This window comes from Odocoileus virginianus, chromosome 22 (genome assembly GCF_023699985.2).
Source record: "Odocoileus virginianus isolate 20LAN1187 ecotype Illinois chromosome 22, Ovbor_1.2, whole genome shotgun sequence".
NCBI classification, from domain to species: domain Eukaryota; kingdom Metazoa; phylum Chordata; class Mammalia; order Artiodactyla; family Cervidae; genus Odocoileus; species Odocoileus virginianus.
The window spans coordinates 17,059,339-17,082,709 of NC_069695.1; the positions used below are offsets into that span (position 1 = coordinate 17,059,339).

At 45.0% G+C, this 23,371-nt stretch overlaps 1 long non-coding RNA gene and 1 pseudogene across 4 annotated transcripts in view; one reads left to right on the forward strand and one right to left on the reverse strand.

Annotated features, from left to right (window-relative positions):
- The window catches only part of LOC110127683 (uncharacterized), a 63,505-nt gene that overhangs the window by 28,319 nt on the left and 11,815 nt on the right, over positions 1-23,371 (forward strand). Inside the window, exon 1 of one of the 4 annotated variants that reach the window (XR_011482721.1) lies at positions 8,399-8,649. The exons of the other annotated variants lie outside the window; for them this stretch is intronic. This is a non-coding gene — a long non-coding RNA (uncharacterized lncRNA). Of the gene's footprint in view, positions 1-8,398; positions 8,650-23,371 lie in introns of those variants that run through there. 4 annotated transcript variants of the gene reach the window in all.
- On the reverse strand, positions 17,637-20,386 carry LOC110127682 (translation initiation factor IF-3, mitochondrial pseudogene; annotated as a pseudogene).

Genomic DNA, 23,371 nt, shown 5'->3' on the forward strand with positions numbered 1-23,371 from the left:
ACTTCATTCAGTATGACAATCTCTAGGCCCATCCATGTTGCTACAAATGGTGTTTTTTGTTCTTTTTCTGTGGCTGAGTACTATTCCATTGTTATATAAATTTTTTTATTGGAGTATAGTTGCTTTACAGTGTTATATTTCTGCTGTACAGCAAAGTGAATCAGCTATATGTATGCATATATCCCCCCCCCTTAAAGTTCCTTCCCATTTAATTCAGCAGAGCATTGAGTAGAGTTCCCTGTGCTATACAGTAGGTTCTCATTAGTTAGCTGTTTTATACATCAGTTCAGTCAGTTGCTCAGTCATGTCTGACTCTTTGCGACCCCATGAATCTCAGCACGCCAGGCCTCCCTGTCCACCACCAACTCCCGGAATTTACTCAAACTCATGTCCATCGAGTCGGTGATGCCATCCAGCCATCTCATCCTCTTGTCCCTTTCTCCTCCTGCCCCCAATCCCTCCCAGCATCAGGGTCTTTTCCAATGAGTCAGCTCTTTGCATGAGGTGGCCAAAGTACTGGAGTTTTCAGCTTCAGCATCAGTCCTTCCAGTGAACACCCAGGACTGATCTCCTTTAGGATGGACTGGTTGGATCTCCTTGCAGTCCAAGGGACTCTCAAGAGTCTTCTCCAACACCACAGTTCAAAAGCATCAATTTTTCAGTGCTCAGCTTTCTTCACAGTCCAACTCTCACATCCATACATGACCACTGGAAAAACCATAGCCTTGACTAGATGGACCTTTGTTGGCAAAGTAATGTCTCTGCTTTTTAATATGCCATCTAGGTTGGTCATAACTTTCCTTCCAAGGAGTAAGTGTCTTTTAATTTCATGGCTGCAATCACCATCTGCAGTGATTTTGGAGCCCCAAAAAATAAAGTCTGACACTGTTTCCACTGTTTCCCCATCTATTTCCCATGAAGTGATGAGACCAGATGCCATGATCTTAGTTTTCTGAATGTTGAGTTTTAAGCCAACTTTTTCACTCTCCTCTTTCATCAAGAGGCTTTTTAGTTCTTCACTTTCTGCCTTAAGGGTGGTGTCATCTGCATATCTGAGGTTACTAATATTTCTCCTGGCAATCTTGATTCCAGCTTGTGCTTCTTCCAGCCCAGTGTTTCTCATGATGTACTCTGCATAGAAGTTAAATAAGCAGGGTGACAATACACAACCTTGATGTACTCCTTTTCCTATTTGGAACCAGTCTGTTGTTCCAGTCCAGTTCTAACTTGCTTCCTGACCTGCCTACGGGTTTCTCGAGGGGCAGGTCAGGTGGTCTGGTATTCCCATCTCTTTCAGAATTTTCCACAGTTTGTGATCCACACAGTCGAAGACTTTGGCGTAGTCAATAAAGCATAAATAGATGTTTTTCTGGAACTCTTTTGCTTTTTCGATGATCCAGCGGATACTGGCAGTTTGATCTCTGGTTCCTCTGCCTTTTCTGAAACGAGCTTGAACATCTGGAAGTTCGCGGTTCATGTGTTGCTGAAGCCTGGCTTGGAGAATTTTGAGCATCACTTTACTAGCGTGTGAGATGAGTGCAATTGTGCATTTTATACATAGTGGTGTGTATATGTCAGTCCCAGTCTCCCAGTTCCTCCATCCCCCCCTTTCCCTCCTTGGTATCCATATGTTTGTTCTCCAAGTTTGTGTCTCTATCTCCTGCTTCTCAAATAGATTATCTGCACCATTTTTCTAGATTCCACCTACACATGTTAATATATATTTGTTTTTCTGATTTACTTCACTTTGTATGACACTCTTTAGGTCCATCCACGTCTCTGCAGACGGCACAATTTTGTTACTTTTTTTTTTTCATTTATTTTTATTAGTTGGAGGCTAATTACTTTACAATATTGTAGTGGTTTTTGTCGTACACTGACATGAATCAGCCATGCAGTCTTGTTACTTTTTATGGCTAATATTCCATTGTTTTTATGTACCACATCATTAAAATTTTTTTTTCACTTCTTGGTTATTTAAAAAAATATTTAAATAATGCATGACTGCATTATTTAAATATTTTATGACTGCACTGGGTCCTCATTGCTGTACATGTACTTTCTTTAGTTGCCTTGAGTGCATGTTTCTTTTGGGGTACATGTATCTTTTGAAATTACAGTTTTCGTTGGGTATATGACCAGGAGTGAGATTGATGGGTAATATGGTAATCCACCTTCAATGCAGGAGACCCTGGTTCGATTCCTGGGTGGGGAAGATCCCCTGGAGAAGGAATTGACTACCCACTCCAGGAGTCTTGGGCTTCCCTGGTGGCTCAGATGATGAAGAATCTGCCTGCAGTGCAGGAGACCTGGGTTTGATCCCTGGGTCAGGAAGATCCCCCGGAGGAGGGCATGCAACCCACTCCAGTATTCTTGCCTGGAGAATCCCACGGACAGAGGTGGCTGGTGGCTGCAGTCTGTGGGGTCGCAAAGGGTGGCACACAACTGAGCGACTAGGCACAGCACGGCTTGGGAGTTCTATTTTTTAATTTTTAAAATTTTAAGTGTACCCCAAACGGAACATGCAGTCAAGGCAACTACAGATAAGCCCATGCACAACAATGAGGACCCAGTGCAGTCATAAATATTTTTAAAAATAGCCAAAAAGGGAAAAATTTTTTTAAATTATGTGGTACATGTAAACAATGGAATATTTTTATATTCCAATGGAATAGGTTTTCTAAGGATTAGGTGTTTTAAGGAACCTCCACACTGTTCTCCATAGTGGCTATATCAATTTATATTCCCACCAACAGTGTAAGAGGGTTCCCTTTTCTCCACACCCTCTCGACCATTTATTATTGTTTGTAGAATTTTTGATGATGGCCATTCTGACCAATGTGAGGTGATACCTCGAAGTAGTTTTGATCATCATTTCTCTAATAATTAGTGATGTTGAACATCTTTTCATATGTCTCTTGGCCATCTGTATGTCTTCTTTGGAGAAATGTCTATTTAGGTCTTCTGCACATCTTTTGATTGGGTTGTTTTTTTCTGATACTGAGCTAAATGAACTGCTTATATATTTTGGAGATTAATCCTTTGTCCATTGCTTCATTTGCAAGGATTCTGTCCCATTCTGAGGGTTGTCTTTTCCTATTGTTTATGGTTTCCTTTGCTGTGCAAAAGCTTTTAAGTTTAATTAGGTCTCATTTGTTTATTTTTGTGTTTTTTGTTTCTATTTTTATTACTCTAGGATGTGGATCAAAAAAGATCTTGCTGCAATTTATGTCAAAGAGTGTTGTGCCTTTGTTTTCCTCTAAGAGTTTTATAGTGTCTGGGCTTACATTTAGGTCTTTAATCCATTTTGAGTTTTATTTTTGTGTGTGGTGTTAGGGAATATTCTAATTTTGTTCTTTTACATGTAGCTGTCCAGTTTTCCTGGCACCACCTAGTGAAGAGACTGTCTTTTCTCCATTGCATGTCCTTGCCTCCTCTGTCATAGGTTAGGTGATGCGGGTTTATTTCTGGATTGTCTGTCCTGTCCCATTTCTGTTTCTGTGCCAGGATCAAAATGTCTTGATGACTGTAGCTTTGTAGTATAGTCTGAAGTCAGGGAGCCTGATTCTTCCAGCTTTTTCTTTCTTAAGATTGCTTTGGCTATTCAGGGTCTTTTGTGTTTCCATACAAATCGTAAAATTTCTTCTAATTTTGAGAAAAATTTTCACTGGTAATTTGATAGGCATTGCATTGAATCTATAGATTGCTTTGGGCAATACAGTCATTTTCACAATACTGATTCTTCCCATTCAAGAACATGGTATATCTCTTCATCTATTTGTGTCATTTCTTATTTCTTTGATCAGTTTCTTACGGTTTTTTGAGTATAGGTCTTTGCCTCAGGTAGGTTTATTCTTGGGTATTTTATTCTTTTTGTTGCAATTGTAAATGGGATTGTTTCCTTACTTTCTCTTTCTGATCTTTTGTGATTAGTGTATAGGGATGCAAGAGAGTCAGTGCGTTAATTTTATATTCTGCAACTTCACCACATTCATTGATTAGCTCTAGTAGTGTTCTGGTGGCATCTTTAGGATTTTCTATCTATAGTATCATGTCATCTGCAAACGATGACAGTTTTACTTCTTTTTCAGTTTGTGCTTTTTATTTCTGTTTCTTCTGTGATTGCTGTGGCTAGGACTCTAATAAAACTATGTTCAATAATAGTGGTTAGTGTGGACATCCTTGTCTTGCTCCTGATCTTAAAGGGCATCCTTTCAGTTTTTCATCAAAGAGAAGGGTGTTTGCTCTGGGTTGATTTTTATATGGCCTTATTATGTTGAGGTGGGTTCCCTCTGTGTTGACTTTTAGAGAGTTTTGATCATAAATTTGTGTTGAATTTTGTCAGAGACTTTTTTGCATTTATCAAAATGATTATATGGTTTTATTCAGTTAGTATGATGTATCACATTGCTTGACTTGCATATATTGAAGAGTCTTTACATTCCTGGGATAAATCCCACTTGATCATGGTGTACGGTCCTTTTAATGTGTTGTTGGATTCTGTCTGCTCTCATATTTTGTTCAGGATTTTGAGGTCTAAGTTCACCAGTGATACTGGTTTGTAATTTGTGTGTGTGTGTGTGTGTGTGTGTGTGATATATTTGGGTTTGGCATCAGGGTGTTGGTGTCATCATAGAATGAACTTGCTAGTGTTCCGTCCTCAGCAGTTTGAGAGGAAGAGTTTGCAAAGAAGTGTTAGTGCTTCTCTAAATGTTTGATAGAATTTGCCTGTGAAGCCATCTGGTCCTGGACTTCTGTTGTTGGGAGATTTTCCATAGCAATTTCATTACTTGTGATTTGTCTATATTTTCTTTCTCTTCCTAGTTCAGTCTTGGAAGGTTGTACCTTTTTGAGAATTTGTCCATGTCTTCTAGGTTGTCCGTCTTACTGGTGCGTAGTTGCTTGTAGTAGTCTCTCCCTTTTTATGGGGTGGGGTGGGGGGCTGTTCGAGTCTTCGTTGCTGCATGCAGGCTTTCTCTCTAATTTGGGTGAGCAGGGCTATTCATTGCAGTGCATAGGCTTCTCATTATGGTGGCTTCTCTTGTTGCAGAGCATGGGCTCTAGAGCACAGGCTCAGCCGTTGTGGCACATGGGCTTAGTTGCTCCATGGCATGTAGAATCTTCCCGGACCAGGGATCAAACTTGTGTCCCCTGCTCTGGCAGGCAGATTCCCAACCACTGGACCACCAGGGAATCCCTGTATTAGTTTCTTATGATCCTTTGTATTTCTGTGGTGTGGGTTGTAATTTCTCCTCCTTTCAGTGTCCTTGCCCCCAGTGTGAGCTAAAACCTACTTCTGCTTCCTCAGTAAGCCTCCAAGACCTCTAGATGGGTCTCTGGACCTGCTGTGTCAGCCTCATCTCTGCGTGTGTTCCTCTCACCAGTGTCTATTTGTGGAGCTGGTCCAGAGCCACGTGTGCCAGGCAGGCCAGCAGGGACCCAGGCCTCCACAGGCCTGTCTGCATGGGCCAGTGCAGCCAGAGGCGGCCTCAAGGGGTTAACCCTCAGCCCACCTTGACCTGTGTGGCCAGATGGGGCCTGGAGGCAGGGGGAGGCTCAGGCTCGAGACGCCAGCAGGCTTGCTGGGGCCCGAGTGGGCAGGGGACACACCGACCACCTTCCCCTCTATCCGCCCCCCAAGGTCCCTCTCTGTCCCTGCTGATCCCCTCACCTGAGTGGCCCCCTCCAAGCTCGGAATCTCTCCCCTTCCTCAGCCCCATTTCAGGGCATTGGTCCTGTTCTGCTCCCCTTTTCCTTCTCCCTCCTTCCATCCCACATCCTACTTGGTTGCGCAGGAATTCTCCCCATCCCCTGAGGTGTCTCAGGATCCCACTAGTGCTAGTAGGTGCCTTGGCTGTGAGGAGACTCGAGCTCCGAGTCCTCCTGCTCTGCCATCTTGACTCCGTTCCCTTTAGCTGTGTTTCTGCTCCGCCGGGCGAGGTCGGCAGGCTTGGATCGCTCCCATGGGGTGTCTTCCACTGAGTCTTCCTCCTCTGGACTGTCCACCGGTGGATGTGCTCTGTTGTGTCACTTCGACCCCATGTGCGAGCTCTCAGGCTGCACAGTTGTTGGCGCTGCCTTTGGCCCGGCCTTAGCTGTGGGTTTTTTGGCAGTCGGTCCTGCTGTCTCTCAGATTGTTTTCAGCAGACCGCCACAGAGATCACTGAAGTTTGGTCGCAGCGTGGCAGCGACCATGGATCTGGACCTGCTGTAGAGGCAGCTCAGACACTGGGCTGGCCAACCCTTGCGAGTCCATGTCCACGAAGCCCGCAGCTGCTAAAGCTGGACCCGTCTCGGCTGCGGGGGCACTTGTCTGTTCCAGTGTCCTGCAGGCTCTGAAGTTACAAAGCCAGTCACTGGGGTGTAAATCCAAAGTTCATGCGACCCTGAGGAGAGATTTCAGCTTCTCTTCCTTAGTCGCATGACCCCTGGGGCTCAGCTGTTGTTTCAGCCCCACCTGTGCGTGTGGGCCACCCGCAGGCGTCTGCTCCTGACCTGCTCTGGAGCCTGCCCTGGCAGGGTGGGGGGAGGGGGGTGCGGGGGCAATGGTGGTCACACCCCTTGCATGTCACTCAGCAGTGGCACTTTGCTTCCATAGTGGTCCAGGCTTCCTCCTCAAGCATTCCCAGTTGTGGAACTCCTCACTCACATCCCCTGACTGTCTCTTTGCAGCCCACAGCAGTTCTCTCCCTGAGACTGTTCTTCGAACTCCACAGTCTAGCATCCAGCCCCTTTGCACATTTACAGGCACCCTACCCAGGCTGGGGCGTGCAGGGCTGTGGCACGGACCCAAAGCTCCTCTTCTGTTGGCTGATCTCCCTGCCAGTGAGCCGTGAGTGGGCTTCTCTGGATGCAGAACCTCTCCTTTGCTTTAGCTTCTCTCCTGGGGTGCAGGTCCCATCCCATTTCCTCTTTGCTTTTTCTTTCTTTCATCCTACCCAGTTACACAGAGATCTGTTTTGTCCTTTTAGGTGTCTCAGGGCTTCTGCTAGTGTTCAGCTGGTGCTCTGTGAGATTTATCCTTGTGTAGATGTGTTTTTGATGCATTTGTGGGGAGAGGTGAACTCATATCCTACTGTTCCTCCACTCTCTGGACTGTTGAACCCACACAATTAACACATTATTTACCAGCAGAATTAACACATTATTTACTGGAGACATCAGCACATCAGTTGTCAACCCCAGTGTTATTGACCAGATAGGTATCGATAGATTTTTAGAAAGTGATACAATTGATATCACCATGCAAAGTCGTTAGAGCTTAAAATTCGTCATGGGTTCCTTATACAATTCAGGATTGTTATTGTCATTCACATTTTGCTCCAACCTTATATATGTTATAAATGCAAGGTTAAGGCCATAAAATTTTAAAAAATGATGCATCACAAAATTTTGAGTGAAGAATGTTTGCTTTGATTGAGCGACATATATACTGTCTCAGAAGATGATAATTCTTCAGTATGTAATTCTGACTCTGAATATTAAGACAATGTGAACCATAAGAAGACAAAAATTGATTCTGATAAGGAAAGTGAAAATGAAATTCACAATGCCAGAGAAGACATTACAGGTGTGTCAGGTGTAACTGCTGAGTGTGATAATCTGCAAAATGTTAGTGAAATAGCAGAATTAATTTTTGGCCTGCTGAAATAAAAATTGCTGGCCATAGGCATTAGTTTCTGTAAAAGTCCCCTGGTCAGTAGTGAGTTAATAGAAGAATAGACCTTGGAAGGTAGTGGTCAAGACAGGGATATAATCTGTTTCTGTACATGTATACAAATACATACATCTTTGTATGTATTGTATTTCCTGGAAGATTTTGAGAAATGGGATTATTTAAGCGGATCACCTATTTTTGACCAAATGCCATCCCACAGAAGCGCAGTGCTTGACACATGTCAGCACATCACCGCTCTTGGCCCCAGGCTGACACAGACACTGCTGTCTCTGTCCTCAGTCACACTTGGCGGCTGGTGCAGTGGCTCCAGTTTAAAGCAGCTTGTTTGCAAGCTCCTGTGAGCCATCGCTCATGGATTGTCCTACAGTAAATCTCCATGTGTGTTGATGCTGTAGCAAATGCCAGCTGGGCAGCTTCTCTGTGTGAAGAGTCTGGTAACAGAGCTGCCTTCCCTGTGAAGGCAGGAGTGGCTTCGTCCTGCTTCTGTGTCAGGCCTAGCCCTTAGCGGAGTGCCCTGTACCTGGGAGAGGTCATCTGTCTGCTGGCTGGCTGAATGAAAACGACCGGAGATGGCCTTGTGTGTTCAGGACTAGGGGCACTGCCTGTTGGAGGGTCTCTGGGTCTGAGCTCCTCGTGTCCCCTCTGTGGGGCTCCATCAATCTTCTGTGATGTCAGAGGCTTCATCTTCTCCACTTTGTGACGTCACTACTGAGCCACCTGCCAACGGCCGTGACTTCTCAGGCCCTGTGGCACTCAGCCTGTTCCTGTCCTGTCTAGATGCTGTTCTGAACAGATTTGCTGTGTCTTCTCCTCCCAAGGGCAGACCAGTATCTGATGTGACTCATACCCTGAGTTCAGCAGAGCGGCCAGTACGGTGGTCCTCACCATGTGTTTGCTGAGTGAATGCACTCAGAGCTTCAGAGCTTCAGAGCATCACCAGGGGCCCCGGATGATGCGTGAATAGAGAACAGGTGACCAGTGATATGTTTCTGGAGCTACTCAGAGATGCTGCTGGGGGTTTCTGCACGGAGCTTGGGCAGGGGATAAACAGTGCAGGAGCAGACGGCTGGGTCAGATGATCCAGGAGCTGGTTCTCCTCTTACGGCCTGTGAATGACCTAACCTTTCTCAGCTGCATCTGAGAGATGCATTGGATTGTTGTATTAAATGGGAAAATACCTGGGACATGGTTAATTATTGTTACCATGTTTATTATTAAGTAAAATTCCTAGCCATGTTGAAAGTGAAAAAGTGAAAGTGAAGTCGCTCAGTTGTGTGCGACTCTTTGCGACCCCATGGACTGTAGCCTACCAGGCTTCTCTGTCCATGGGATTTTCCAGACAAGAGTAACCCACTAGAGTGGGTTGCCATTTCCTTCTCCAGGGGATCTTCCGGACCCAGGGATCAAACCCAGGGCTCCCGCATTGCATGCAGATGCTTTACCCTCTGAACCAGCAGGGAAGCCCATGTTAGGCCCAACCAATAATAGTGGGGCCAAAGTGGAGGAAGATTACAGATTGGAGGCAGGGGGAGACATGAGGTTTCTGACATCTCTCTCTTCTGGTTATCCCGTCCTTCCCTTGAAATAGCTCAAGCTCTGCTTTTGCATCACCTGGAGATGGGATGGGCCCCAGGCCTCTGAGAGGGTCCCGGAGAGAGCAGTTCATGGTATGGGATGCAGTTGTAGAAAAGGCCGGAAAAGAGTGCAAAGGGAAACAGGCACTAAGGAGGCTCCCAGATCCTAGCTGTATTAAAGGAAAGATGTAATAGCACTTTGTGAAACCTTGAATTTGTATGCAAGCTAGCTATTAGCATCACAACATGCTTATCCTATTACCAGTGTTTATGCTGGGCAGTGGGTCCTTTAGGTTAGACTATATTTCTTAAATTTTAATGTACTTGCTCTAATCCTAATTCTAATTTGTCTAAATCCCACAGGCATTTCTTGAGGGTCTACTGTGCTATGCTTGGTGGTTCAGATGGTAAAGAATCTGCATGCAATGCAAGAGACCCGGGTTTGATCCCTGGGTCAGGAAGATCCCCTGAAGAAGGAATGGCAACCCACTCCAGGTATTCTTGCCTGAGGAATTCCATGGACAGAGGCAGAGTCGGACACTACCAAACAACACTTTCTTTTTTTCACTTTTACACTGTGAGTGCACTGTGAGCTTATAGGGAAGAGGGCCGTGCCTTTGTGAGGCTCACCACCCACTGTGCCTGTGAAGCCATAGGGTGTTAACTCAGGTTCCTTGGGGCCAGGAAGAAGTCCCCTGAGCATCACTTCATGGCCAGTGGCAGACTGGAGGAGGCTGGGAATATAAACTGGTCTTCCTGGGCAAGCACGCAGTGACCTACCAGGCCTGCCACTGCTCAGGCCGTGTGGAATGCGCTCCTGCCTGGGGAAGGGAGCTCAGGCCATTTTAAATGCAGAGGAAGAGGGGGGGTTCCAGCCTCTAGAGCATATGCCCCATCTGTTGCGTCTCCCACCTGGAGCAGTGACTCAGAACCTACTGGATGCTCTGTTGAAATGCCAGAGGGACGTCCTCACCAGCTACGGTGCTGCTGCTCCTGAGTGTCCTCTGGGAGGTGTTGCTAGGCAACGAGCTGACCACCTTGATCATGGTCCAGCCCACAGCTCCCTTTCAGGTGCCACTGCACAGGTGCTGACCAGATGTGGCCATGACCGCCACAGAAGCAGTTTGCTGCCCATTTGGTCTCCCAGGTGGTGACTTAATGTTGGATTGAACTTCCATATTGGTCACTAGCCACTTTATGAGCCTCTGTGCCTTTAGTTCAGTGTCCCAAGTGTCATTTTAAAAAGGCCTGCTTTGTTCTGGCTTCTCCCCTAAGTGGGTCAGGGTAAATTTAGACAAGATCTTTAATGGCTCTGAGAATTCAGTTCAGTTTGGACTTAACTTTTGAGGACACAGAGTTCTCACGGGGAAGATGTTCCAGTCTTATTCTGAACCTCTGCTTTAACCAGTCTACTCTGATTATGACCTCCTTCAGGACTAAGGTCAAGCCAACAAGGAGAAAGTGACAGGAGAGGTCCTCTGTGGCCTGGAGAGCAGAGGCTTTTTACACCAAAAATCCCTTTGCCTTCCTGGGATGTGCAGCCTGTAGCCCATGGGGGATCCTGCCTCAGTCAGGCTGCAGCTGCTCCAGAATTCCTAAAGGGAAGCAACTTCAGGGACTAAGGAATGTCCTTGAACCTGTTCACATCACTTTGCTAGCAGTAAGAAGTCAGCTATTCATATCTGAATAAAGTGTGAGGGGATGATGGACATGAGAGGAGGTGGGCTCCACGCCCTGTCCTCCCCGCTGCCAGCCCCCCAGCCAAGCCTGGTGCTTCCTCCGCCAGAGTCATGATGTCAGCTCTTGCTCATGGAGGTGTGGAGTGGGACAGTGCCTGGACAACCCCTCCTCAGGACAAACACGTTTTAAGTAAATCACTCCTGTGGTCACATCTGTGGCTTCTCTGTGGCCCCTCCAATCCATGACTCTGTGTTTCTTCACTTGGGCCAAGGTACTACACTTTCAAGTGTAGCAGTGCTTTAGGCAATTTCCCTGCCTTCTCCACCATCCATGCAAATATAAATGCAGTGTCACCATGCCTGAGTTCCTCCTCCTCGTCAGTTACGTGAGAAAGAATACCACATGAATAGCAGAAGCAGTGGTAGGTGACCACTGCATTTGGAGAACACCCTGAGAAAAGAATTCTGGTCCGGTTGGTTGGGAACATCCCCTGGAGAGGGAAATGGCAACCGTCTCCAGTATTCTTGCCTGGAGAATCACAAGGACAAAGGAGCCTGCAATTCCATGGGGTTGCAAAGAGTCGGATAGTGACTATCACTCACTCAGGTCGCTTGAGGCTGCTCCACAATCTTGAAAAGAAATGAAGTCGGTGATATTCAAGACGTGATTTAGAAGCAGCTGGGCTGAGACGGGCCAGGTCCACCTGACAGCCTAAGCATGTCCCGTAGGAGGGCCAGCTCAGCCCCGCTCGCCTGCAGGCAGGCTCTGCGGGTGGGGCCCTTGCAGCCCCTCTGCTCAGGGATGCTCGGGCCGAGTCTAGCTTCCCAGTGCCTTTAACTATGACATTAAGACAGTCACCTTGATTTCCAAGATTGTCAGTCTGTATGAGATGATGCTGTTTCGAGAACAAGTGTCCTCTGGCAGACCGTGTGCTAACTCACTGTCGCCTCTCGTGCTCACAGCCACTTTGTGAGGTAGGTGCTGTGATTCCCACTGCACAGAATTAGAAAGCCAAACCCCTGGCAGGGTGAGGACCGTGCCCACGACTGCACAGTGCTGTACCCACGTCTCTCTGACTCAGCCCCTGAGCTCTTACATGTGGTTAAGACGGGCTCTTGAACAATGCTGCAGAACAGAATTAATTCCAAAGGGGATTAATTCATTAAAAAATTCCAGTGCCCAGGTCTCGTCCCAGACCAATTACATCGTGAGGTCTGGGCAGGGGGTGGGGATGGGGTTTCTGAAGGCCCCTGGGGGTGACCCCAGTGTGCAGTAAGGTTTCGGGACATCTTGGTTAAGCACTTCTTCTCTGCCAGCATTCACAGTTCCCAGTCTTGGCTGTCCAGACCCACAGGGGACCCGTCTAAGTATACTGATGGATACACCCACGGGATCTGATTTATTTGATTTGGGAAGGGCCTTCAGTTACTCCAAGCAACTCTCAAATGCCGTGAGGACAGGGACCATTGTGCTAAGTTTCAAGGGAAGCACCCTCTGAAAATGGTTGCCATGGTTAAAATTATGTATTAAATGAGGGCTTGGTGAGGACAAGTCTTTTTATAGTCTTTTTCAACATGCACTTGTAATTCCCTGGAAAGCCACTCTTCACCTTTGTCTCAGTTTGCTGGCTCAGAGGAGCTCTGTCTGGACTTTTCCAACAAATGTAGCTGGAAAGAAAAAGGAAGGGGGCAGGAAGCAGCGTCACTGGAATATTCGAGCTGTTTGCTTGTGTTTTATCCCTGTAGTCAGTTAAGTTCAGTAATAATGTCTGTCCTCTGAGGTAAAGGAACTGAAAGTTCCATTCAGTAAGAAAATAATAACTTTGCATAGCTTTAAAATCTGTTAACATAAAGTAGCAGCTTTATATGCTGTGAAAATTTGATCTCTTTTTTTTCTTTTCTTAAAATGTGTGCTTATTTTTTATTGAAGTATAGTTGATTTATAATGTGTTTCTGGTGGATGGTAAGGTGATTCAGTTATATATATGTGTGTGTGTGTAATTATTTGGATTTGTTTCCGTTACAGGTTATTACAAGATACTGAATATAGTTCACTGTACTGTATAGTAGGTCCTGTTGTTTATCTCTCTTATATGTAATAGTCTGTATATGTTAATCCCGAACTCCTACTAATTCATCTCTCCCTGTTTCCTCTTTGGCAACCGTAAGTTTGTTTTTTATGTCTTGAGTCTCTGTTTTGTTTTGTAAATAAGCTCATTTTTGTCTTCTAGATTTTACATATTAATGATATCATATGATGTTTGTCTGTCTGACTGACTTAGTATGATTCTCTCTAGGTCCATCCATGTTGCTGCAAATGGCATTATTTCATTCTTTTTTATGGCTGAGTAATATTACATTGTGTATATATACCACATCTTTTTTATCCATTCATCTGTCAGTGGACATTTAGATTGCTTCCATGTCTTGGTCATTGTAAATAATGCTGCTATGAACAGGGTGTGTGTTTCTTTTCTAATTATGATTTGGCTCAGACCATAAAGAGTCTGCCTTTAATGCAGGAGACCGAGTTTGATCCCTGGGTGGGGAAGTTCCCCTGGAGAAGAAAATGGCAACCCACTCCAGTATTCTTGCCTGGAGAATTTCATGGACAGAGGAGCCTGGTGGGTAACAGTCCATTGGGTCACAAAGAGTTGGACTGAGTGACTAACACTTTCACTTTTCCATATATATGCCTGGGGATATATATATGGGATATATGTATAGGATTGCAGGATCATGTGGTAGCTCTATTTCGAGTTTTTTAAGGAACCTCCATACTGTTTTCTGTGGTGGCTGTATCAATTTACATTCCCAGCAAGAGTATAGGAGGGTTCTATCCCACACCCTCTCCAGCATTTATTATTTGTAGATGTTTTTTTTAAAGGTTTAAATTTTTAAAAAAGATTTTATTGACGTATAGTTGATTTACAGTGTTGTGTTAATTTTTTCTGTGCAGGAAAGTGACTCAGTTATACATATACATACATATATATATATATGCACACACGCATACACACATTCTTTCTCACATTCTTTTCCATTATGGTTTGTCACAGGGTATTGAATATAGTTCTCTGTGCTATACAATAGGACCTTATTGTTTATCCATCGTATATATAATAGTTTGCATCTGCTTATCCCAAACTCTGTCATCCTCTACTCCCTGTCCTCTGAGTCTTTTTTTGTTCTGTTGATTTGTGTCATATTTTAGATTCCACATGTAAGTGATATATAGTATTTGTCTTTCTCTTATTTCCTTAAGTATGATAATCTTTTGGTCCATCCTTGTTGCTGCAGATGGCATTATTTGATTCTCCTTGAGTAATACTCAGTTGTGTAAATGCGCCACATCCTCTTTATCCATTCATCTGTGTCGATGAACGTTTAGGTTGTTTCTGTGTCTTAGCTATTGTACACAGCGCTGCAGTGAACATAGCGGGTACAGGTATCTTTTCTTAGTTATAGTTTTATCTAGGTATATGCCCAGGAGTGGAATTGCTGGATCATATGGCAACTTTAGTTTTCTGAGGAACACTCATAGTGGCTGCATCAATTTACATTTCCATCAGCAGTGGAAGGTTCCCTTTTCTCTACATCGTCTCCAGCATTTGCTATTTGTAAACTTTAATGATGGTCATTCTGACTAATGTGAGGTGGTACCTTGTAGTTTTGATTTGCATTTCTTTAATAATTAGTGATGTTGAGCATCTTTTCATGTGCCGATTGGTCATCTGTGTGTGCTCTTTGAAGAAATGTCTATCTAGGTTTTCTGTCTATTTTTTCATTGGGCTGTTTGTTGTTGAGTTGTATGAGTTGTTTGTATATTTTAGAAGTTAAGCCCTTGTCGGGTGCATCATTTGCAAATATTTTCTCCCAGTCTGTAGATTGTCTTTTTGTTTTGTGTATGATTTTCTTTGCTGTGCAGAAGCTTGTAAGTTTGATTAGGTCCCACTTGTTTATTCTTGCTTTTATTTCTGTAGCCTTGGGAGGCTAAACTAAGAAAATATTGCTGTCATTTGTTTGAGAATACTTTACCTACATTCTGTGATATCTTGTCATATATTTATGTCTTTAAGCCATTTTGAGTTTATTTTTGTATAAAGTGTGAGGGTGTGTTCTAACTTTATTGATTTACATGTGGCTGTCCAGCTTTCACAACACCACTTGTTGAAGAGACTGTCTTTTCTCCATTGTATATTATAGTCTCCTTTGTTGAAGATTGCAGCTATGTGGGTTTATTTCTAGGCTCTCTATTATGTTCTGTTCATCCATGTCTGTTTTTGTGCCAGTACCAGGCAGTTTTAATTACTATAGCTTTGTAGTATTGTAAGTCTGGGAGGGTTATGCCTCTGGCTTTATTCTCTTTCCTCAGGATTACTTTGGCAACTATGGGTCCTTCATGGTTCCATGTAAATTTTAATATTATTTGTTCTAATCTGTGAAAAATTTCATGGGTAATTTGATAGGGGTCCTATTAAACCTATAGATTTTTATTTTTAGTAGTATGGCCATTTTAACCATATTCATCTAGTCCAAAAGCATGGAATATCTTTCCATTTCTTTGAATCATCTTCAGTTTCTTTTAGCAATGTTCTATAGTTCTTGGTAGGTAAGTCATTCACCTTCTTGGTTAGTTTTATTCCTAGATGTTTTTTGATGTGATTTTAAATTGGATTTTTAAAACTTTTCATCCTGATATTTCATTAGTGTAAAGAAAGGCAACAGGTTTTTGTATGTTAATCTTGTGTCCTGCTACCTTGCCGACTTTGTTGATCAGTTTTAATGGTTTTTGTGTGGAATCTTCAGGGATTTCTGTATAGATACCATGTCTTCTGTACATAATGGCAGCGTTACCCCTTCCCTTCAGACTTGGACACCTTCTATTTCTTTTTCTTGCCTGGCGGTTGTGGCTAGGACTTCCCGTACTATGTTGAATGGGAGTGGTGAGAGTCAGCATCCTTGTTGTGTTCCAGAATTCAGTGGAGCAGCCTTCAGCTTTTCATTGTTGAGTATTATGTTGGCTGTGGGTTTATTTTATTATGTTCCCTCTGTACACAGTTTGGTGAGAGTTTTTATAAAAAATGGATGTTGAATTTTATCAAATGTTTTTTCTGTGCACATTGAGATGATCATGTAGTTTTTGTTTTTTCATTTTACTTATATATGCATTCCCATTTTTTGACAGTTACTCCAGTCAGGATGGGCTAAGTTGTGCCGCTCATTAAGTTGTGTTGTTCATTAAGATGAACAGTTCCCAACTCTCAGTGGTGTTCCTGCACAAGGACTTACTTGTCGCTCATGCTACAGTGGGTCTGTGTATGGCACCACTCAGAGGCCCAGATGAAGCGTCAGTGGTCTCACAGCTGCTGAGGCAGAAAAGCAACATAGCAAGTGGTGTATTGGCTCTTAAAGCTGCCAGCAGAAAGTGACATATGTGACTCTGGTTCATACTTCATTAGCAAAAAGCCTTGCCTAACTTCAAGGGAAAATGGGGGTGATTTTTATAATGTGCTCAGAAGTAGGTGGACTAATCATGAACAGTTCTAGTGACTACACAGCAAAATTCATATGTATCTCATTTTTACTAGCACTGCCTTGACAATGTTGGCACCTGTCTGGATTCTCGCTCACAGATAGGCATGAACCACAAGAGGACAGTGCCAGTGTGGCTCCGGGTGGCACTATTAACACTTCAACAGTGAGAGTCTTTTAGTGATCAGAATGACTCTTCCTATGAAATGCCATAGTGGATGGGTGCCTCAGGAGGGGTAACCTGCTTTTTGGCTAGGGCAGCCCTTACTGTGGGATTACTGTGTTGAGGTGGATGGCAGGGTCCTGGGGGTCAGGATGACTGAGCTACTTTTTCACCCTTTGCTTTTCTCTCCAAGAAAGCATAGCATGGTGTCACGTTCAGTGAAAACACCAGTTCAGAATACAAAAGTAATCGAAAATAAATTGGAACCTCTCTTCAGAAACTTGAAAGGAGTATTGCATGTACAACCTAGGCAGCCCTTCTGAAAGTTCTAGGTCTCTTTCCTCATTTTCCTTCAAGACTCGTCCCAAATAGCTCAGCATGAGGTCTTCCTAGACCTTGCTGTCCACACCCCGCCCCGCCCCCACCACACACCCTCTGCCCCAGCCCTGGGCAGAATCAGTCCCATGTCTGTGCTCACTCTACACTTAAATATACTATTACAGCACATTTTATATTGTTTTATAATGTGACATTTATATAATCATTTTACTTCACAAATCTAGTCTAAGTGCTTGACAAGTTTTAGCTGTCCAGACCTCATACCTTACCTATAAGGTGATTATTGTTTACGTTGCAGAGCAGCAAACTCAGACTTGGGGGGCACAGGTAATTTTCCCAAGGGTGTTTGGGTAGACAGTGGTGAAGCAGGGTTTGAGCTGAGATAGTTGGACACCGTTGACCAGGGAATAAGCCTCGTGGGAGCAGGTACATGGCATTTATGTTTGAGTCCCCACAGGTCCATCCAGTCTCTGGTCACTAGGAATGTTTTCTAGGTGAAGGAGCACAGTGTTCAAACCTGTGGATGGACCATAACTTGTTCAGCCTGTTCCCAAGTTTTTGTGTATAATTTGTGGTGTTGTGAATCTATTGTACAAATTACACTGCTGTCACTGGAATTATTTGGGGGCAAATTCCCCTAAGTGAAGTGACTCAATAAGTATAAACAGTTTTATAGATAATTGTTTATTGCTTAGTCATTCTCCAGAAACTTGGAACTCAGAATTTATAATTCCACCATTTATTTTCAGATGCATCCACTTCATCATACTGTCTTCAGCACTTTGTATTTTATTTTTATTTTATTTTATTTTTGTTCTCTCTCCCGGAAGCATGTATTTATTAAAGTCACTGGGGCAGGACACCAGATGCTCCGTCCTTCCTGTCTCCCCTGTTCAGAGCGTCTCCTCTCGGGGTGCCCGGAGCTGCTCTCCACACAGCCTCCTCCTTTTTGCTCAAGGGACGAAGAACACACATCACAGCCTTGCCTTCTCTGATGGGCTGTGGCCGGGATGAGAAGGTTGCAATTCCAGACATGGTCTGGACGATTCGATTACACATCTCCATTTTGTTCTCGGGCTCGTCTGCACTCTTCGCTTTCTTTACTGTAATCTGGACTTTGTACTTTTTTTCGATCCACTGCTGAATCTGTTTACTCTTTGTGTCCAGATCATGTTGTCCAGTGTTTGAAGAAAAGGTCAGTTCCTTGGTCAGGGTGGGTCCCGGCTTGGGTGCGGCCCTCTCCGCCTCTCTGAGCTGCAGCCGCTCCTGGTGGATCTGTGCGCCCGTCAGGAGCTGGTACTGCGGGGCCTCCGCGCGGGGGTCCCTCTTCACTAGCTGCAGGTCCCGCTCGGCCATGAGCCTGATCACGTTCGCCCGGTGCATGTGGCCCAGGTCGTTGCCTTGCTCGTCCAGCACATGAATGATGTGCTTGTTGATTTTTCTCCCAACGCTACTGAAAGCCGTCTCGTTGTTTTTTTTCCTTTGTCCTCTCATCCTGGGTGTCTTCAGTGCTAAAAGCTTTTGCGTGAATGAGGCAGGACGGTCTTGGGGATGGCTGTGTGGGCACTGGCGCCTGTAAGATGTATTTGCCCAAACATCTTCTAATGTAGTAATTCTCAGTCTTTACGGTTTGTAATGTTAACTTCTTGAGGAAAAGAGCAGCCATCCTTTTTAGGGAGAACTATAATCATCCCCAGTCAATGAAGAAAAGTGTTCTTTAGAGGAGAATGCCAGCTAATACTTGAGACAGGATCACTGAAAAACTCCACATCCTCTGAGCACCGGAGGACAGACTGACAGGCATCCCCAGGCCTGTCTCCTATGTTTGTGGCTCCTCTTCCGCAGCTCCTGCTACTTTCTGTCCTCACTCCACTTCCCGGGGCTCTTCTGCATCATCCCTGACTGTCCTGTACCGAGCGCCGATTGATGAGGTTTGGCGGTAGCAGCCCACAAGCAGGCTCCCAGCACTTTGTATTTTAATCAGTTAAAATCACCTGTATAGAGAAGACTGGAGTTGATGAATAATGAGTGGTGAATTTGTTCCAGGATTACTGTGGGGATTGTGAAGTTTGGATTCCTGGTGCCCTGTTGAAGTTTATTAGCTCACTAGGAAGTTACAGAAGTTTCTATCTTTGAAACGGGCTGGGTTCATTCAGTGTAATGGACAGAACTGAGCCTAGAATAAACAAAGTCAGCTATCTTTTTATTCCTATCTGACTTTTATAATATGTGGTGCAGTGCTTATAACTGGGTGCCTCCCCAACCCTCCCACACTATCCAAATACCCAGAGTCCTCTGTGGTCCCCTTATAAAGACAACTCTAAACAGTAGGAACCCATTCTTAATAAATGGCAGGTAACTGACTATAGCTTAGAAGCGCCAGCTTCTTTTTGGAGAAGAAGCAGACCTTTGAAACAGAACAGGAATGGGAAGCTTGTGTGATTTTTGTGCCCGAAGGGTAGGGGGCTAAGAGAGGAGCCTGTTCTTCTTGATCCAAGGCCACTCACAGGGCTGCTGGCCCAGCCTGAGAGGCAGCCGCAGAGCCAGTGAGGGCCTGGCCTGGTTTTTATCTGAACAGCTGCGGTAGATCCTGGAGTGTGGCAGTGGGCCCTGTGGGAGCCTCAGTAGCAGGTCCTACAGCCCAGCTCTTGATGAGCGGCCTGTGGCCAGCCTGGTGGCGCGATGCTAATAATAACAACAGCAGCAGAAACCCTGGAGCTACCAGCAAGGCTTCTCTGGGTCAGCGCAGCAGCCATTTGTCGGGAAGCCTTCATTCTGGGCCAACCTTATCCTCACATTACAGTGGTGTTCTAGAAAGTTCTTTTCTTCTTTGCTTAATATCGTTCCATGGATTTCCCCCTGACCTAGTGTAAAATTCCCTCTTCCCTGTGTACTGTGAGGCCTCTCCCGCCCCCCTCAGGTCACAGTACCCATTCTTCACTTCCAGGGACACACACAGACTCAGCTCTTCATCACCACTTTTCACCAGCTACGTCCTCTGAATGCCCAACAGCTGCTTCTTGCCCAGACCTCAGTTCATGGGGTCTCTCCCAGGGAAGCCTTTTAGCTCAGTGTTCTCCATTACACTCACACCTGTTTACTCTGGTCTCTCATCACAGGACATAAGTTCTGAGAGAGCAGGGAGCCTCTTTCTGTTTTGTTTGGTCCTGGTTGAAAGTTGTTCACAGATCTTAGCACAGGATCTTGCACACAGTAGGTACACAACAAACCTTAATCCTTACATGCCCTGGGAATTATGTATTATTGTTGTTATCCCTCAGATGAATTTAAAAGAGATAGCCCTTTAAGATTGCAGTCCTTTGTGTTCAAACCAGGATTCAAATTCAGCTTTCTCTAGTCTGAGTGGAGTAGCCCAGAGTTTACTAAAGACTGATGTCATCAGATTCACTTAAATGGCCAACTTGCTTATGACTCAGCCTGAGTTCCTGCTATACTGGTTTCCAGTGCTGCCTCAAAGAATGGTGCCGAGCGGACTAAAGGCAGACAAAGCATAAGTATAACACGTACTGGTGGCACCAGGAAATGACTGTGTTTGATGGTAAAGACACTGCAGTGCCTCAAATTTTCGAATTGACTGAGTGGACAGGGAAGCCGGGCATGCTGCAGTCCATGGGGCCACAAAGAGTTGGATACGACTGAGCAATTGAACTGAGTGTCCTGATTATTCATTGTGACTTACTTCCTTTTGGGGAAACATCAAGGCTATTTAAGGTAAACAAAGCATTTCCTTTTGTTTTAAAAATGAACAGATAAAGAAAATGTAGTAATCTATATAGTGGAATATTATTCAACTCTGAAAGGAAAGTAGTGATAGGCTGCAGTGTGGGTGAACCATGACAACAGGCTAGGTGAAAGAGGCCAGACATATTCACATTGCGAGTTCATTTACATGAAATGTCTTGAATTGGCAAACCCACAGAGACAGAAAACAGGTCCGAGGGTGCCAGGCACTGTGGGGAGGGACTGCTTAATGTGTATTTCCTTGTAGGGTGATGAAAATGTTGTGGGATTAGACAGTGGTGATGACTGTACAACATTGCGAATGTTCCAAATCCCACAGGATCGTATACTTTAAAATGGTTTTTAAAACACAGTTAAAATCCACAACTTAAAAAAAAAAATCAATGAATTAGAAAATAGAAAATGATAGTTGCAGTTCTCAGCTATTTTTTGGACAGAATAAATATGCATAACTCTGACAAGCTCAGTAAAGTGAGTGAGACACAGATGTGCTAAAGGGAATTAGAATTATGATTCGCACAGATATATATTTTTAAAAGACACGTAATACTGAAAACCTTAATGTAGCAAGGACGGGGCAGGGCACGCCCGGTGGGTGTGAGGACTCCTAGCTGGCTTGGAGGAATCTGCTTCTGCCTCTTTGTTTAGGACATAAGAACACATTGCACATGAGGGCGGCGGGTGGGGACGTGGACAGGCAGGCAGCTGCTCTTTACCCGCTTAGTGCCTCACTCCATTTGGACGGGAGTGTAGGAACTAATCTCATCCTCTAGTCCTGCTCTAGTGCAAAAGTTGGAGTGGTTCCACAGTAAATGGATTCAAGAATACATGTGCCCGACCCCTAGAGAACTGGATGGTCAGAGAGGCTCCAAACCACTTTCGAGGCACTGGTGCCTGACATGGCTGCATCCCTGCAGGCTCTCCTCCAGCAGTGACCACGCCGCTGCCCGGGTGCTAGGCCTTCATCTGCCCCTCCCCTCCCCTCTGCTCCTCCTCTCCAGCCCTGACAGTCTCTCCTGCCTTCCTCTCAAGTCCAGCTCAAGCCCCGCTTAATTTAGGATTTACACTGTACTGTCTCTATATTTTGTTTCTGTATCTGGGACTCATCCCAGGCAGAGGGCAGTTCTATGGTGACCAGAACCTCTCCTGTGATTCCAGGGCCCCCCCACCATCACGTCCAGGCTTCCCTGCCTTCCAGTCACCCTTTCTCTGTTCTCACCGCCCTGGTGGTTTTCCTTTGCTGGACCAGTCTGGTGGTGACAATCTCAGGGTGTGACGTGTAAATGAGAGCAGACCCACGAGAGTCTTCCGTCCTGGGGCTTCTGTTGGTGCAGCTGCTAAGAGATCCTCTTTCTCTTGGAGTTGCTGAACTAGTGAGAGCCTCTGGGGGCCAGGGCTGCCAACTCTTAGGATCCTGTCTGAGAACAAAGCTGCACAGGGCAGCTTTGATGTGTTTGTGTCCCGGATTGTAATTGCGCTGGACGCTGGCGCTTTCCCATTTATGAGCACCAGCAGCTTGCCTGCTTGCTTCCAAGTGGACGTGTTAATGCACCTCCCATCACTCACAATGGGCAGAGGCTGAGCAGGAATGAAATACCTGTCAACTTGCAGTGTCTCTGGGGTTAAGTATTTACCTTTTGGATTAAAAATTGTTACTGTTGTAAAATACTTGCTACATTCACCGTTTAGTGGTGTTTAAGCCTAGAGCTCAGTGGCATTGCTACTGCTAAGTCACTTCAGTCATGTTCGACTCTGTGCGATCCCATCCCTGGGATTCTCCAGGTAGGAACACTGGAGTGGGTTGCCATTTACTTCTCCAATGCATAAAGTTAAGTATATTCATATTGTTGAGCAGCCATTACCTCCATCAATTACCAGAATTTTTCATCTTCCCAAACAGAAACTCTGAACTGAAACCCATTAAACACTATCCTCATTCTTTCCCCAACTCCTGCTCACCATGACTTGGTATATCAATTCGACTCCTGTGGGTACCTCATGTAAATGGAATCATATAGCATTTATTGTTTTTATGACTAGTTTATGGCTCTCAGCATGCTGTCCTCACGGTTCATCTGTACTGCAGCAGGTGCCAGAATCTGCTTGCTTCCTAAGGCTGAACAGTGTGTGGATGAACCATTGATGGACACTTGGGTGGTTTCCACTCTCTGGCTCTCATGAATAAAGCTGCTGTGAACGTGGGTGAACAAATGCCTGTCCCGTCCAAGGTCCAGCTTTCCCCCTGGGCCTGCACCCAGTGGTGGGATTTCTGGGTCAACTCTCTAAGGAACTGTCGGGCTGGTCTCCATGGCTACTACAGCAGGCGCCAATGTCCAACTTAAAAAAAAAAATGTTTAATGGAACTGTGGTAATGCTGGGGAAAGCGCTTAAGCTATTAGCCCATTTGCTGCAGAAACATTTTAGCTAGAAGCTTCAGCTTGAAGCAGTTCTGTCTTCACCAGCACCACCACTTCATAAACTCCTGGTCTGTCAGCCTGACAGCTCAGCTGCACCTCAGTCCAGGGTGGAAACAGCCTCTCCCACCTTCCAGGGAGGGGAGTGGCCAGGCACATCCTGACTGTGGGTAACCTGTTTCTTCACACCCCCTCACCCATCCATTTTGGTGTTTTTAGCAAAAATG